This window comes from Xenopus laevis, chromosome 6S, assembly GCF_017654675.1.
Source record: "Xenopus laevis strain J_2021 chromosome 6S, Xenopus_laevis_v10.1, whole genome shotgun sequence".
In the NCBI taxonomy this organism is placed as follows: Eukaryota; Metazoa; Chordata; class Amphibia; order Anura; family Pipidae; genus Xenopus; species Xenopus laevis.
In genome coordinates this window covers 44,678,090-44,694,918 of record NC_054382.1, presented here as the reverse complement: position 1 = coordinate 44,694,918, position 16,829 = coordinate 44,678,090, and the positions used below count along the sequence as shown (strand labels likewise).

Genomic DNA, 16,829 nt, shown 5'->3' with positions numbered 1-16,829 from the left:
TTCTGAACAGGTTCATGTCATCAATGGCGTTGTTCGACCCATGGAGACAAGCCAACCCAGACTCTCGGCAATACTCTTGCTTCACTACGTCACACTATGCTCTCTCCAGAATTGACATGGTGTTTGTCAATGCCCTAGCGATCCCAATGGTGAGGCAAACCTGTTATCTGCCCAGAGGCATTTCAGACCATGCCCCCCTACAAATACGTCTGCAATTCCCCTATAGAATTGAACGACCTAGACCTACGATTAACCCAGTCTGGTTAAATATATTAGATAACGTGGAAGCAGTAGAGGGATACTTACAGGAGTATCTGGAGCTAAACCAAAGTGTAGACCTAATTCTCCCATTTTGGGATTCCCTAAAATCCTATCTTAGAAACTCTATATCAGCTGAAATTTCAGCATACAAAGCCCAATCCCGACAAGCAGAAAGGGCCCTAGAAAAACAAGTCTCCCAGCTAGATACCCAGGCCGCTGAAAACCCATCCCCTGAGGCCCTTAAGCAGCTAAGAGAAGCCCAAGAGCAATACTCGCAGTACCTAGCCCAAAAAGCCCAGCGTAAACACTTCTTCTCAAAGATCGATGTTTACGAACATGGGGAAAAACCGGGCAGGCCCACCTAGCAAAAGCACACACATCCCCCCACCCATACCAGCTCTGAGGGATCACGAAGGTAACCTTCAGTCAGACCCAGACAAAATAAAAGAAATATTGGTATGCTTCTATAAAGACCTATATGCCTCCAAACTGCAAGCCTCAGACGATGAGATAAGAACATTCCTAACCCCCTTGGGGCTCCCAAAACTGCCACGGGAGCTCAGTGACTTCCTAGAGGAAGAAATCTCAAGCAGTGAAATACAAGAGGCAATTGACTCCTTTCCCCTGGGCAAGGCCGCTGGCTCAGATGGTATACCAATCGAGCTATATAAGAGGCATGGCAGAACCCTAACCCCCCTACTTCTGCAACTTTATCGTGACGCACTCCAACAGGGGCATTTCCCCGAATCCCTGTATGAGGCAGCTATAATTCTCCTACCCAAGCCGGGCAAAGACCCGCAAAAATGCGAATCATTCAGGCCCATATCACTGCTAACAGCCGACGTAAAAATATACGCTAAAGTCCTGGCTAAGAGATTAGGCAAAGTGATCACCGAAATAATCCACCCGGACCAAATAGGATTCATCCCAGGAAAAACCCCGGCCCTAAACACCAGAAGGCTATATCTCACTCTTGAGGAGGCACTCAACAGCACAGGCCACAGAGCTATAGATTCGTTAGATATCGCCAAGGCATTTGACACAGTCGAATGGCCATACCTGTGGCGTGTGCTGGAGAGCTTTGGTCTGGGCCCTAAATTTATTGCAAGAGTTAAACTCCTATATAAGTCCCCTCAAGCCACGCTCCGTATTAACTCTATTTCAACCCCCAGTTTCTCCCTGACCAGGGGCACGCGGCAGGGCTGTCCCTTGTCCCCCCTGCTGTTTGCCATAGCCATCGAACCTTTTGCCCAGGCAGTCAGGCTCCACCCTCAAATCAGGGGCCTAGGTGGCAGAGGGCCAGACAACAAAATCCAGCTATACGCTGACGACACCCTGGTATACCTGGGGGACACGGGCCCCTCTGTCGAGGCCCTGATGACACTTACGCACGACTTTGGGGAAAAATCAGGGTTAATTACCAGCAGCACCAAGTCAACGCTTTTCCTGGTAGACAAACAAGGCAGAGCAGGGCCTCCAACCACCTGCCCCCTCCATATTGCCTCTGAGTTCACGTACCTAGGAGTTAAAATTGCACTCCCCCTAGATCAGTTCAAGGCACTCAACGTGAACCCATTGATAGGATGTGTGCAAGACAAATGTAAATCTTGGAGCTCGCTTCCACTGGGCCCTGCAGGTAAAATCCACCTGACAAAAATGTTCATACTACCTAAGCTCCTGTACACCCTATGGCACTCCCCAGTATACATCCCTAAGGCAACTTTTTTGAAAATCAATACGTTGTTGAACAAATTCATATGGGGCAAGTCGAGAGCTAGGCTTCGCCTCACAAACCTGATGAGAGCGAGAGACCAGGGAGGTATGGCCTTTCCCGACCTCCACCTATACTATCTAGCCGCTCAACTTACCCATATCTCACCCATGTTGCATCAGAAAATCTCCCCACCTCTCTACAACATGTGGACCCAGGCCACACAATGTCCAGAACACCCCTGGCTAGCCCTCCTGGTGAAAAAACCCAGAGGCCCAGTCTCCTCATTATCTAAACTGCAGGGGAAAATCCTGCACCTAGCCCATGCAACAATCCAATATACGAACCTCTTGCCACAGACTCCCCTATGGGGCAACGGGGTATTTCCAAGCTTAGTCCCCTTTAACCCACCCCAGGTATGGTTAGATCTAGGCCTCACCACTCTTGAAGATGTGTGGTCCGAAGGTAACGTCAGGACCTTCCAAGAACTCCAGAGCGAGAGAAACCTCCCCCAAGCACAATGGCTAATGCATCACAGACTGAGCTCTATCTTAACATCCCAATCCTCCAAGCAACATATTCAGTTAGCAAACTCACCAATAATGGACATACTAGCAGATCACAACCAAAGGGGTAAGGTTTCTAAACTCTATAAACGAATGCAGGAAAAAACACACAATGATAGGACCTTCCCAACTAGAGAGACTTGGGAAACAGACCTAGGGGACATCACTGATGAACAATGGAAATGGCTTTTGACCACGCCACGTCTGGTCTCCATGTCTCCTCGCCACCACCTACAACAGCTCTACCTAATACACAGGTCATACTTTACTGTACAGAGACTATACAAAATGAAGGTACTTCCATCCCCAATATGTCCAAGGTGCGGGACAGAAATAGCCACCCTGTTTCATACACTCTGGGAATGTGCGAGCATTAGACAGTATTGGGGAGATGTCTGTGACTGGCTAACAAGGGCTGCCCCTGGGTGGAGTGATTGTTTGGCCAGGTCATGCCTACTGACTCTGGACCTAAACACTAACCTGGAATTCCCCAAGAAAGTTTTCATAACCAAAGCCCTATTCCAAGCTCGGAGAATCCTCAACCTACACTGGAAAGACATTTCCCCCCCTACTATACAGGAGTGGCACAGAGCAATGTCGGACCTTGCCACAGTGGAGTATGCAATAGGGTCCAAGCAAGGTCACCTCGGCAAGTTCATTAATATCTGGCAATGGTGGACTGAAAATCCAAACTAAATGGAGAATGCTCTTCTCGGTGTTAGTAAGGTCTAGGCCACAGAGGGTTGGGTGGGGCAACATAGAGCCCTCTGGAACTACAGGTCCCTTGTTGTCAACCAAACATTATCAGTACCCAGAACTGTTGTTTATGCACCTACCTATAAATCTGTACTGTATTATGCTACCTTCCATGCATGTGAACCTGATCCTGTACTGCTAAGCATTACTCTATATACATATGACTTTGAATTGTAAAATACTATCAACCATGCATATATCTGTTGTACATCTGGTAAACAAAATAAAACAATTTTTTTTGAGCAAAAAAAAAAATTACTCTGAACGGCCACCAGAATAACAAACTTTTCTCCTTGTATTCAGATTTATTTTGTGTCACTATTACAGTCAGGTCTTCTGCAGCTCTTTTAGTTACTCTCTATAACTGTGAAGACCTCAAAGAGGTACCTTCTGGGCATGCTCTGTACCTCTGCTCAGATAGAAATCAGTCAGCCTAGTTGAGTTCAGTGACCAATGGGGCTGTTTAGAAAATTACGACAGAAAAAGGGTCTCAGTATTCTTTAAAGTTATGTGATCCAAATTACAGAAATCTGAAAACTCCAGGTCTCAAGCATTCCGGAAAATGTTTGTATACCAGTGGATAATACAACAGTGTCTTCAGGTAAAAAGAGGAATTTTTCTTAGCTGAAGGACTAGTCCTCTTCTGAGCTGACATTTTTGAAATTGCATAAAATCACCCCATTTGCATAAAATCATCCCACATATCTTATTTCCACCTATTCAGCCGTTAAAATGGTACTGTAATTAGCTAAGTATTGCTTGATAACCCTTTTATCTCAAGCTGGCTTAGCTATACTGCACAGGCATCAGTATCAGCCAGTATTCCAGGCTAATACCAACAGCTTCCTGAAAATATTCAAGCTTACCGGTTATACAGTGGCACTTGGAATAGCACCGTGGAAATTACGCCCATAGAATTGTATTGTATCAAAAAAAAATGACGCACATAAAAAAAAATTTGGTGCGTCAACATTTTTTTGACATCCATAGACTTTAATGGCGTTGGCAACATTTTGCCAGCGGTGAATTTTTACTAAGCGGGTCCAATTTGCCCAAGTCTACCCATGTGGCTTTATGGTAAACTATTTGCATAGACAAGACTATCAGAAACTACTGAAACAACCTGACAGAAAATATTTACTAGCAGGTCTTTTCAGCTGACAAAAGGTCACCCATTCCGATTAGAAGAAAAAAGATCCCGCCTAAATATTCGGAAGGGTTTTTTTTTACAGTGAGAGCTGTAAAGATGTGGAATTCTCTTCATGAATTAGTAGTACAGGCTGATACATTAGATAGCTTTTTAGGATGGCTTTTTAGCAAGTGAGAGAATATGGGGTTATGGAAGATAGCTCATAGTACAAGTTGATCCAGGGACTAGTCCGATTGCCATTTTGGAGTCAGGAAGGCATCTTTTTTTCTTGAGGCAAATCGGAGAGGCTTTAGATGGGGTTTTTTGCCTTCCTTTGGATCAACTGGCAGTTAGGCAGGTTAAAAAAAAGTTAAAAGGTTGAACTTGATGAACGTGTGTCTTTTTTCAACCTAACTTACTATGTAATCCAGTCTGCTCATTTTACTCTTAACACACACTTTTTGATTTCAAGCAATTATAATAAAAACATTTTTCAACCTTAAAACAACTATACCGACTCTTGGGTGTACACTGTAGACTACAATCAGATTGCTAGCAGAGAGTCTCAAGTAAAAGATAAGCAATCAAAAATAAGAATCACAACAAAATTTAAGTCTCACAGTCAATCTTCTTTCTGAATGCCAGGGTCAGTGACTCCATACTTCAGAGATACAGAATCTATAAATGCAATGTGTCTGTGTAGTGTGTTGGGTAAACAGGAAAATGGCAGGCACGTTTGACTCAGAAGAAGACAGATAAAATATGCAATCTTGCACAGCATACTTTGAGGGTCACTTCTACTTTTATGTAGTTTATAGAGCTACATCTTTATGAAAGCATTCTCAAAGGATTAAAGAGTATACTGGGAAGAAATAAACTCAAACTCAAGCAGGCACATTAAAAATAATTGGGTTAAAAAACCAATCATGGCAAATTTTATATTTGTTATAATCTAAGGTGGGCACATACATTAAAGCACAAAGTGGGCTGATTCACAACCGGTCTACTGGAAACGGTCTATTGTAGTTTTTGTATTTTCTTTATTTTACATCAGAATAGGAAAAGTAAAGGAAAATAATATGGACAGGACGTAAGGTGATTCTAAATATAAAAGCCATCTTTTGAGTTTATACAGACATTACCACTCATAATTGTAGTTGCAAAAATTGCATTTGCCACCTTTTCTGGGTAATAGGCAGGGGGGTGTATGGTTTCAAAGGCGGGGTGGGGCAGAGCCTCTGACATTGGAGGTGAGGCATGTGAAGTCGGGTGTGGGGCTGGTGATGTCTTGGGCAGGGCTGATGACATGGTGATCATTATGTCATTATTTCTAATGTCCAGGAAAGTTTCACCAGGGAAACCCTTCCAAATACCGGGCTGTCCAGGTGAAATCTGGACAGGTCGCAACCCTACACAGTAATAATTATTACTGCTAATACTAAGATGTTGCATCACATTTGTACTCCTTGGACCATATGTATATCATCTATGCAGCCCAGGTGGCTACACATCGGTGCCCTGTAGTAAGGATACAAATTCTTTACATTATATTGTAGTTTTTAAAACAATCACGACAAGGCGGTCATACTTTGCATTTAAAACTGGTGTGCATTCCTAGCAAATTTCATTCACCTGTAGATGTATCACAAATACATCATCGACCTACAGAGAAGTAAGAAAAAGGGCCTGTCTATATTCTGTATTTACAGTGATTGTCATCATGATCATATCACGTCTAGACTACTGTAACTCTTTTAATTGGCCTTCCCCTCCAGAGACTGTCACCTCTCCAGTACATAATGAACACTGCTGCGTGGCTCATACACCTCAGCAACCGCTCCTCCACTGCCTCACCATTCTGTCAATCCCTGCACTGGCTTCCATTACCTTTCAGAATCAAATTCAAATTAATGACACTGACTTTCAAAGCACTTCATAACTCTGCCCCACCCTACATCTCTGAACTCATCTCTATACACTCACCCAACCGCTTACTACGCTCCTCTACTGACCTGCTACTCAACTCTTCTCTCATTACCTCCTCACATTCAAGACTTTGCAAGGGCTTCACCCCTCCTCTGGAACTCTCTCCCACGGTCTGTCCGACTTTCTTCCAACCTTTCTGCTTTCAAGAAATCTCTTAAAACGCACTTCTTTCGAGAAGCCTACCCTCACTCTGCTTAACTACCAAATGGAACACCACATACAGTACCACATTTCTCACCCACTTAATTCGATCTTGCCCACTCCCACACCTTGTGTATTACTCCCTTCCCTTTAGAGTGTAAGCTCTTTTGCATAGGGCCTTCCTCACCTTTTGTACCAGTTTTGATTGTGATGTATGTAACTCCATATGTTCTATGTATATAATTCATGTGATTTAGATGTATAATCACATTTACTTTACAGTGCTACGCAATATGTTGGCGCTATATAAATACATGTTAATAATATTAATAATTGCTTTTATTTATTGTGTGAGTAGATAACAGGTATCAGATCTCTCTTTCATTTATTGGGAAGTGCAACTTATCGTATATCACAGATGCTTTATTTTTATTTAGAGAGCCAGTGAATGTAATTCACAGAACACAGCACTGAACTGTCGCTGGTATTTTCACCAATAGTATTTTTAACTCTTCTAACTAATGTTATGAGCCAATGTCTGTTTTAGATTAGTAGTAAGTAAAGCTGAATTTGGCAGATCAGAGGGTGCAATTTCCTTTTTTGCCTTTTGGCTCAAAAGCGGTGGATTCTTGAGAAAAATGGGATTTTTATTATACAGAAATAAATACACAAAGAGAGATGTCCTTATTTCTTACAGACAACAACTATATTTGTGCTGCTTGTGTAAGGCAGAGGCGGTTCAGCTGATTCCTGGGTACTCTTATTTATCAAACAAGCCCATAAGTATCAGTGGTCAGAAACCACACTTCCAAATCTCCCTAGTTGCTGGGCAGATGCGCATGTAGCTAGTTATAATTTACATATCCCAGTTATTGGCCAAGAGGTGTTGTAACCACTTACTGTCACACTTTGGTATAGTTAAAGAGAAAGGGTGGATCTTCCTCTTTGGCTTATGGTTGCTGACCCATCCGGATGTTTTCAGGCCTGGGTACACCAAGGCCCAGTAAAGTATTTCTGCCTTATAGGGACCAGTACCTCTAGAGCAGCGCTCCCCAAAAGTTTTTGCCCCAGGACTAGTGTAAAGCCCTAATTTTTTGCAAGGACCAGGGGGCATAAACTTTGTGCGATGCGATCAAATTCGGTCGCACCAGCTGCAAATTTTGTGTGCCTGCGTCAAATTTGGGCACGCTGCGGCTCGGCGGACCATTTCAAGTAAGCCTGCAGCCCGGTAGTTGGCTGGGGACCCCTGCTCTAGAGAGATAAGTCAGGGAGCAGAGACCCCTTGGTGAATTCACAAAATGCATTGAAGTCAATGGGCGTCAAAATAATTTTGACGGAAATTCATCACAAATCAATGCCTGGTGAATTTATTCACCCATCATTAATGGTAAAAAGAACTTGGTGAAATGATTCCAATATTGCACTTGCATTTATAAATTAATCCTCTGGGCTGATCCACTAAAGTTGTATTTTTTGGGAGAACATTTTGCCTACACTAACCAGATAGATGAACAACTGTGTCAAATTCTTCTCATAATCAGTATGCGCTCAGCCATACATTTTACTAGTTTACCATCCGCAGTTGAATCTGGAGCCTTCTTTTGTTATAAAGAGGTGGCAAATGCTTGCTGTAAAGAAACAAATGACTCCATGGCATTATTTTTTTACATACAATTGGTTATGCTGTGAAAATGCCATGTGTGGTTCTAACCTTATTCTTAATTCCAAGTAGATTTCTCTGATATTTATTTAAACTAACAATGTTTAAAGGTGCATACAGTAGCTGTCCAAATCCAAAATCTGCTCTTCCGTTTTTTTCTGGTGTGTCATTATCACTATCTATCCACCCTTGGTTAATGGATGCCCTGGTGCTGTTCAGATATTCAGAGCTAGAATGACTACATCTCATGGACAACAACAGGGAGCACCATTTCTTAAAAGCTTTTTGTCTATGTTGATTATCTTTGTAGCTGCTGTATTTAAAATTACAACAATTGTACTAATCTGATCTACTGTAATGTTGTCCTCTGTATGGATATATCTGTCAACTCCCCCAGATTGCAAGGAATTACCCAGATTTGCACCTCACCCCAGAACTGTCATTATATACAATTCCCCCAATTCTTACACATTCCCTCTCCCCGTAGGATGTGCACATGCACAGTGAGAATTCAGTGATGTTCAAGTAATAAATGCGCATGTGGTACACCAATATGGATGTTTAACTAAAGGCTTCACAGAAGCAACCCCCATCCCAATAAAGGGGATATCTGGATGTGCTTGTTGTTTGTGCTTGTCTACAATGCAGAGTTACTTGAAACTCACAATGTAGTTGAATAACATTCTCTTTCTGATTACATTTGGTATACACACATTATACCTTGCTACATTGTAACTTTAACAGAGTTGAACATCCTATCCGCATCAACATGTTGGTGGGGGATAATAGGTGGTCACAATAAATGGGGCAAGCTTTACTTGTCTTTGGAAGTTACAGTACTGCAAACCCTGTTGTAATTTAGAATAGATTAAAGGGAGATTTCCATCCTGATATATAATTCCAAATGCTTTCTATTAGCTTAGTCAAGATACTAAACTTTATTTACACTTGTAAGGAACTGGTAAATGCATTTCCACAAAGATTGTGCCCAAAGGGGAGTAATTCCCCATTTCCTGGGTCCCAGTGGGACTCATAGCTATCGCAGGCAAGCCTTGCATCTACCAATAATGTTGTTTATGCAACAGAAGGGAGGTCCACAGTTATACAAATTGAGAATGAAGGGAGCATGGGAGGAGGCCAGCAATATATAGGAAGTGCAGAAATTAACGTGAAAGTGATTGCTGTATCTGAGACATAGGACGTCAACATAAGATTGAAAGCTCAGATTTATACCTTTATCACAGGCATGATAAAAAAGGCAAAAAAAATAATCCATCTACTGCGTTTTTATCTTTTTATCTAAGAAGAACATCTTTTCAGTTAGCAAATTAGTACCCTTTCTGTAAAATAATCGATCTTCTACAGCTCATTTACCATTCCTCTCCTCTCCCACTGGAAGCTGCACTGAGATACTTTCATGGCCACCAGCTGGCCATAGTGAGAAAGGATCAAAGATGCTCTGCATTCTGAAGGGCGAGAAAGCAGTGTGGGGACTGTTTCTCATCAAGATAAGCCTCATAAATAAACACATAAATACCAGACTTTGGAAAGCAGAGCAACTGCCTGCCGACTGTCAAAGGTTCTTAGAGCCCTGCTTCCAGAAGGAGTGGAGAGGAATGTCAAATAAGCTACGGAAGATCTATTATTTTACAGAAATGATACTGGTTTGCTAACCGGACTAAACTGAAGATATGCTTCTTTTTAGGTGAAGAAGGAGTAGATTGATTTTTTTTTTGCCTTTACATTCCCTTCAATTAAAACAAAATTGTGTATCATGTTTAATTTGAAAAGGACTTTTAATATACAGATTTTTGTATCTGAGTGAAAGGTCCCCTTTAAATTGTTACAAGCTGGTTATACAATTTTGTCAATGCAACTAGCATTGTGGGTGTTTTCTTATAACACATTTCTTCTATGATCCTGATTAAAATAGTCCCACGTCACAGTCTCAAAAAGGACAGATGGTGGAGTATATAGGCATAAACTGGTCTTGACCAAAAAAGGGCTTTTCAATGCCCCAATGTCTGGTTTATAAATGTTAGAAGATTTGCAGGGACCCTGCAAATAATGAAATTTAATGCAATTCATTGCCATGCTTAGGGGCGAAGGATGCCGCAAATCCAGGATTTGGTTCATTATTCAGCCAGTATTCTACCTTTTTTCAGCAGGATTTGGCCAAATACAAGTGTCTGCCCAAACTATATCTTAAAAAGGAAGTGAAACATTTTTTAACCATGCACTGCTCTTTCACCCTTTGTTTCTCTAGTTTGCATATGCGAATTATGATTCGATATGCTATTCAACCAAATTTTTTTCGGAATTCGGCTGCTTCTTCTGCCAGTGCTAAAGCACGAAAGGGCTCAAAAAAAATTGCATCTATGGACTTGCACTATTGGGTGTTCATAAATGGCATGTCCTTTTGGTAGCATATCTCCCAACATTCTGGAAACGGAAAGAGGGACAACATTTTTAACCATGCCCCTTTTTGTGACCACACCCCTAATTACCATGCCCATTTTACAAAATTTGCCAGGTTATGAAAGTTTGAACACATTTCTGTAGTTTTATGTTTTATTACAGTTTTACTAATGAAGTTGCATTGCCCTTTAAGCTGTGAGTCTAACTTCTCCCAAGAGACAAAACTGTTATAAATGTATCTTAAGTATCTATTCTGGGCTCTCTGCCAAGAGCTAATTAAGTTAGAAACATTGTATCTTTTTTGGCTGTTCAGTGCACAGAAATCAGGACTTTCCAGTACAAACACGGGACTGTGGGTTTAGCTGTTAAAAGAGGGACTGTCTCACTCAAAATGGGACAGTTGGGAAGTATGTATTAGTAGTATTAAAATCATACATGTTGCAGAGTTTGCACTGGGTCTAGTAAGCTATCATATCAAGGATCAAGCTAAAGTCTGCAGCAGCTTTCTTGTGAGTGGCTCTCTCTGCTGCCTTCCAAGTGCTTGCAAATCTAACCACTCACTTATTTACCTTAAGCTCAGCGTTGTATATTTACAGTACTTTCACAGCACTGGGAGTTTAAAAACACAGCAAATCAAAACATACAGCTTCACTTACTAAGCTTAGGGACCCACTTGCAATATACAGTACATATAGAATATAAATGGCACAATATAAGGCTGATTAGTAATTAATAAAGATAATTACTACATGGTAGCTCAGAAACCAGTGCAACTAGCATCAGAATTAAATAATCTGCCCTGTAGCATCTTATATTACAGGCAAACAGCTGCTCAGAGCCCACTGAGCATGTGAGTGTCCAAGATGGTGACCCCCTGTGACAATTTTGAAGTCCTGGATCAGGACTATTGAGAAGCTGAAACTTTAGGCTGGTGCAATCATTTCACGATATAAAATAGGGCATTTTTAGCCATATTCATTTTTAGGGTTTAGTTCTCCTTTAACATTCCCATTCTTGTGACTTAGTGGACAAGGGGATAGAAATGGGAAATGACTAGGACACACCTAGCTGTTATTTTGTCATCTTTCTCCCAGTACAGCTCCCTCTTTTCTTACTCTACTGAATCCCATGTTCAGTGATCGATGGATACAAACCAAACATTTGTCAAGATCATGTATTACTTTGTACAATTATTTGTCTTCAATTATTTTGCAAGCAAAGAAAAACATATTTCATTTATTTAAATTGCCTTCATCCTTTTCAAAAAATGTAATGAGAATTTTGCTTTTGTTCATATTAACTAATAAGGTAGGTTCTAACACAAGCTTTATTTCTTTAGTCAAGATCTTGCATAATTGCTTAGTTAACAATAGTTCAGCAATGGAGCAGCACTTATATAGAAGGTTTTGTTTCCCTTTAACACATTCCCTAAGCTGTGGTTAATGCTTTAATAAAGTTTGGCAGAAGTTTGGCACTTGTGGTATCCAGACATCATTGAAAATTACAGTGCCTTTATCTTATTGAGGACAGCTGAAGCCTGTGAGTTGAATATACTTTTTGGAAATTAGGAGCATTCTGTTTTGACACAACTCCAAAAGAAACTACAGACTGCTGTTAGTTTAGGTCAAAAGTTGTTTCCACCAGTAACCATAAATTCTTTTAACTTCTGTCCATAGCTGACCTTTCTTTTATTTTCTGGACCAGTCTTTCACCCAGCAAGTACTAGAATGTTACTGCATGCCTTCATTCTTCCATTCCTGGGTGCTCTGGCAGCAAGCTCCTTTCTTACTAGGGATGCACCGAATCCAGGATTCGGTTCGGGATTCGGCCAGGATTCGGCCTTTTTCAGCAGGATTCGGATTCGGCCGAATACTTCTGCCTGGCCGAACCGAATCCTAATTTGCATATGCAAATTAGGGGCGGGGAGGGAAATTGCGTGACGTTTTGTCACAAAACAAGGAAGTAAAAAATGTTTTCCCCTTCCCACCCCTAATTTACATATGCAAATTAGGGTTCGGATTCGGTTCGGTATTCGGCCGAATCTTTTGTGAAGGATTTGGGGGTTCGGCCGAATCCAAAATAGTGGATTCGGTGCATCCCTATTTCTTACAGTATGTGCTGGTCACAAAAGTTTGTCCTGCACAGATGCCTATGATATGCCATTCTTCTTTAGGCCAAGATACAGAGGTCATGGGGCTCAAAGACTTGGCATCTGACGCAACCATCGACTTGCATGTTATTCACCTGCAAGCGACTGTAAGGAGATTTATATACAAGTCAGTGGGCTTGGTTTCAGATGCCTTGTTGTTGCTCATTTAAAACATGACGCTAAAAGCTCCCAAAATGGTCCTTTGTTAAAAAAAATCTTATGTTGTTTCCAATGTTGTCTCAACAAAAACATAATATAATAAAAGTTTTATTTTTCCCTTTGAATTGTGTATCATAAATCACACCAGTCAGAATATTTTGATGGTAACAGTGCTGTTTTAAATAGTCGAAGTATTATGAGGTTCATTACATCACTACAATGTAGGGCTGTCAGAGATCATAAATTGGACAACAACTCCAAACATTTTCTCATAAATTTTCAAGGGTTAATGTATGAAAGGAACATCAGCGATGAATTCTTGGACAATGCTGCAGCGCACTCACTCTGCTGTTTGAAAATGTGGGAATGAGCATTTTAGGCGATAGAAGTGAGAGCATGGCAAGGATAGAGCGATTATAATGCTATTCAATGTTAAGGAATTTCTAATCATTTTGTCACCTATGGGTAAAAGTTTCACACAAGTGATGAAACGCCCCATGAAACTTTACCACAAAGGATGGTAAAATGTTTTTTCTATCCTCTAAGGCTAGTGCTAGAGAAGTTGCAGTGAGAATCCTGCCTGCCCTGTTCACACTTGATTCTGTTCTTGGTTTAAATGATTGTTGCTGAATGCTGAAAATACCAAACTATAGAAAGAATAAATAGTGGATATGTTATATTGAGGACTAATACTTGCATCTGGGTGGTTCTGGAAGCTTCCTGGATGCCCCAACTACATGTTAAATGTTCCAAGCAATGATAGCTTACCACTCTGGTGCAACTTAGGATAGTGCTTGCTTGGAGAAGTAGCCTTAAGGTGGTCATACACTATAAGATCTGCTCGTTTGGCAAGGTCGCCAAACGAGCAGATCTTAACCCGATATGCCCAATAACGGCTGGGCGTCATCGGATGAATCCGAACGATCGGAATACAATACTACAAATGGGCGGCATCAACTAGCAGATGCGGTCCTGGATTGTACGAAAAATCAAACTTGACCGATCTATATCTGCCCGATTTTTGGCCTGATATCGATCGGGAGGACCCGTCTGGAGCCCCCACACATGGGCAGATAAGCTGCTGAATCGGTCTAAAGGACCGATATCTGCAGCTTTAATCTGCCCCTGTATGGCCACCTTTAGTTTCAGCATATCTTCATTGTCCAAGCAATTATTGTACATACTAATAATGTCTATTTGCTAATGCCGTTTTCTTTGGGGATGCGAGTTGTAATGCCAATGCTTACAGGAACCAAAGAGTGGCCACTGTCTTATCTTAGACACCCCATAGTCTTAGAACCTCTACTAGTACTGGTCTTCACCAATGCTCTTTCAGGGCACCAGAACTTTCAATGTCAATACCAGCAAATAACCCACAGCACTGCAGCGGGAAAGGATACACAAGTATGGTGCTGACAATGGACTACTAAAGAAAAAAAAACCAAAACAGGAAATAGGCAGAAGGCAGGGCAGGCAGAAAAATGAGTAGCAAAAACAGAAAGCACCAAGCAATATACAGGTGCTTAAAGGAGACATACTGTATAGTGTCATGTGCAACTCCTACTCTCTCTTTCTTTAAATCTATATTGCCCAATACAATTAGTTAAAATTGTGTGTAACTTATATCACACCAGCAAAGAGATCCTTTCAGCTCAGCGTCTGGACTGAAATAAGAACTGGGGGTGTTCTTTCATTCTACCACAGTACTGTATATAGTCATAACTGTGACAAGTACAGCATTATCTCTGCAGTGGTAATAGCAGCCCATGTCCTACCGCTGTCTCTCCAGGTCCCAACTGGGATTCAAAACAGGCTCTGACATATCGGGTACACGGAGGCCCAAACAGCCCCCCAAATAGTGATTGTCTATGGCATCTTATAGCAGCCCCTCTAGCACTTGTCAGAATCAACAGAATTAGTCCAGGCCTGTGGTTAGTGGAGCTGCAAGTTCCTTCGAACTGTACTTTTATTTGCACATCTTCTACAGTGGGCCCTCCTGCTGCTAGCAACAACTTCCTTAGATTAAGCAAAATATGTTTAATAGCAAAACCTAGAGGGGTACCATCTGATGTACTGATGGACAGAGAGCTTCAGTTTCGAAGTTGTGCGGTGGGGTTGAGGATACTATTGAGAGTTAGGGTGGAGTGGGGGTTTGCCTTGGGTGCCCTCAACCTTAAACTGGCCATAGACGCAACGATCCGATCGTACGAATCATCGTACTATCGGACTTCCCCATCTCCCGACCTGCCACTAACCATTCAGAACAAATAAAGTAGAAAAGAACAGATCAGCCGATGTTCTGCCCCTGACAGCAATCGTACGAAAGTTATGTCCGACCAAAGTTAGTGACAGCCTCCCTCAGAGATGCAGAGAAATAAACTATAAACTTCAACATAGTAGAGTCAATTCTGAAAGGTATTTGAAATACACCAATACCAGTAAATTGAGATCTTCTACATTCTCATACCTCCCAACATTTTGGTAATAGAAAGAGGGACAAAAAAGATTTGCCGCGCTCCGTGTGGATTTTTTTAACCATGCCCATTTTGGCCACACCCCCTAATTAACATGTTTATTTTACAAAATTTAGCAACTGTCGCATGTTCTGGGCTCTTTTAAGTTTCTTTTTTTCTGGCTGTGCATTGCAGGAGATCAAAGAGAAAGTCTGGACATTTCAGTAACAATCCAGGACTGCGGGCTGACTTGTCAAAATTGGGACTGTCCCGTCTGAAAAACAGGACAGTTGGGAGGTATGCATTCTAAAGTATATTTGCAACAATTTAAGCATGACAGAAGCTAACATAGATTCTTTATGTGCAAAATTGCACTATAATACTGTTTTCCTGTATTTGATCCACTCAAGTTAGGGCAACGACACACATGGTGTTTTTTATTTTTAAAAATGTAAATTCAGGTATAAATACACCCGCAAACATTTGATTTGTCAGAATCCCTATATACAAAGATCCTAATCCATGGAGTTTCCCCATAGGCTAACATTGATGCTCGGTAGGTTTTAGGTGGCTAAGTAGGGGGTCGAAGATTTTTTTTAAAGAGACAGTACTTAGACTATCGAATGGTTGAATACTCGAACGATTTTTAGTTCGAATCGTTCGATTCGAAGTCGTAGGTCAAAGTAGCCAAAAAAAAACATTCGAAATTCGAAGTATTTTTTCTTCTATTCCTTCACTCGAGCAAATATGCCCCTGCCTGTATCACAGTTTGATCGGCATTCAATCCCTGCACCCAGAGAGCTGTAATGCAGCAACATCAGAGTTGTATACTCAAAGTAACATTTCTAGATTAAACTTTTCCTCAGCATTTCAGGGAGAGTGATACCATTAGAATACTCCAATGAGAATTCCTTTAAACTTAACTATATCCCTCTTGTTGTTTGATTGGACTGTAAAATCAAGTCGCAATAATAATAATCAGTGTTACTAGGCAACATTTTGATTTGTAAATTCTCCTTTAGCTGTAATTGAGTTTTTGGTCATCTTCTTTAGAGCACTAAGGGGTGCAATGGAATATTATGGAACTTAAAGAAAGAACTGATTGCTTGTTATGGATAATTGCAATGGTGAATTTAACATGTTTAAACTAATCTTCCTATTGTACATTTGGGTGACCTTGGGGCAGGACAGGTTGGGTTCGGGCCTAGAAGTATGAAGGCTTGGAATTTTAGGGTCAGGAATGGGTAACATACGGACGGGTTAGTCCTGTGTCGACCCCCACATCAATTATATCTACCACTTGCACTTCCCAACTGGTTAACAGAATTTTAGACAGCAAATCTGGCATTTGGCTTCCATAACGCTATATGTAGCAAACTCAAAAAGTTTTTTGTTTTTTACTCCATGTTCAAAATAACAGGAAATGCTCTGAATGGCAGA

The 16,829-nt window shown here is 41.2% G+C and overlaps 1 protein-coding gene across 1 annotated transcript in view; it reads right to left on the bottom strand.

Annotated features, from left to right (window-relative positions):
* Positions 1 to 16,829, bottom strand: part of col6a6.S (collagen, type VI, alpha 6 S homeolog) — an 83,457-nt gene that overhangs the window by 65,727 nt on the left and 901 nt on the right. The window lies entirely within an intron of this gene.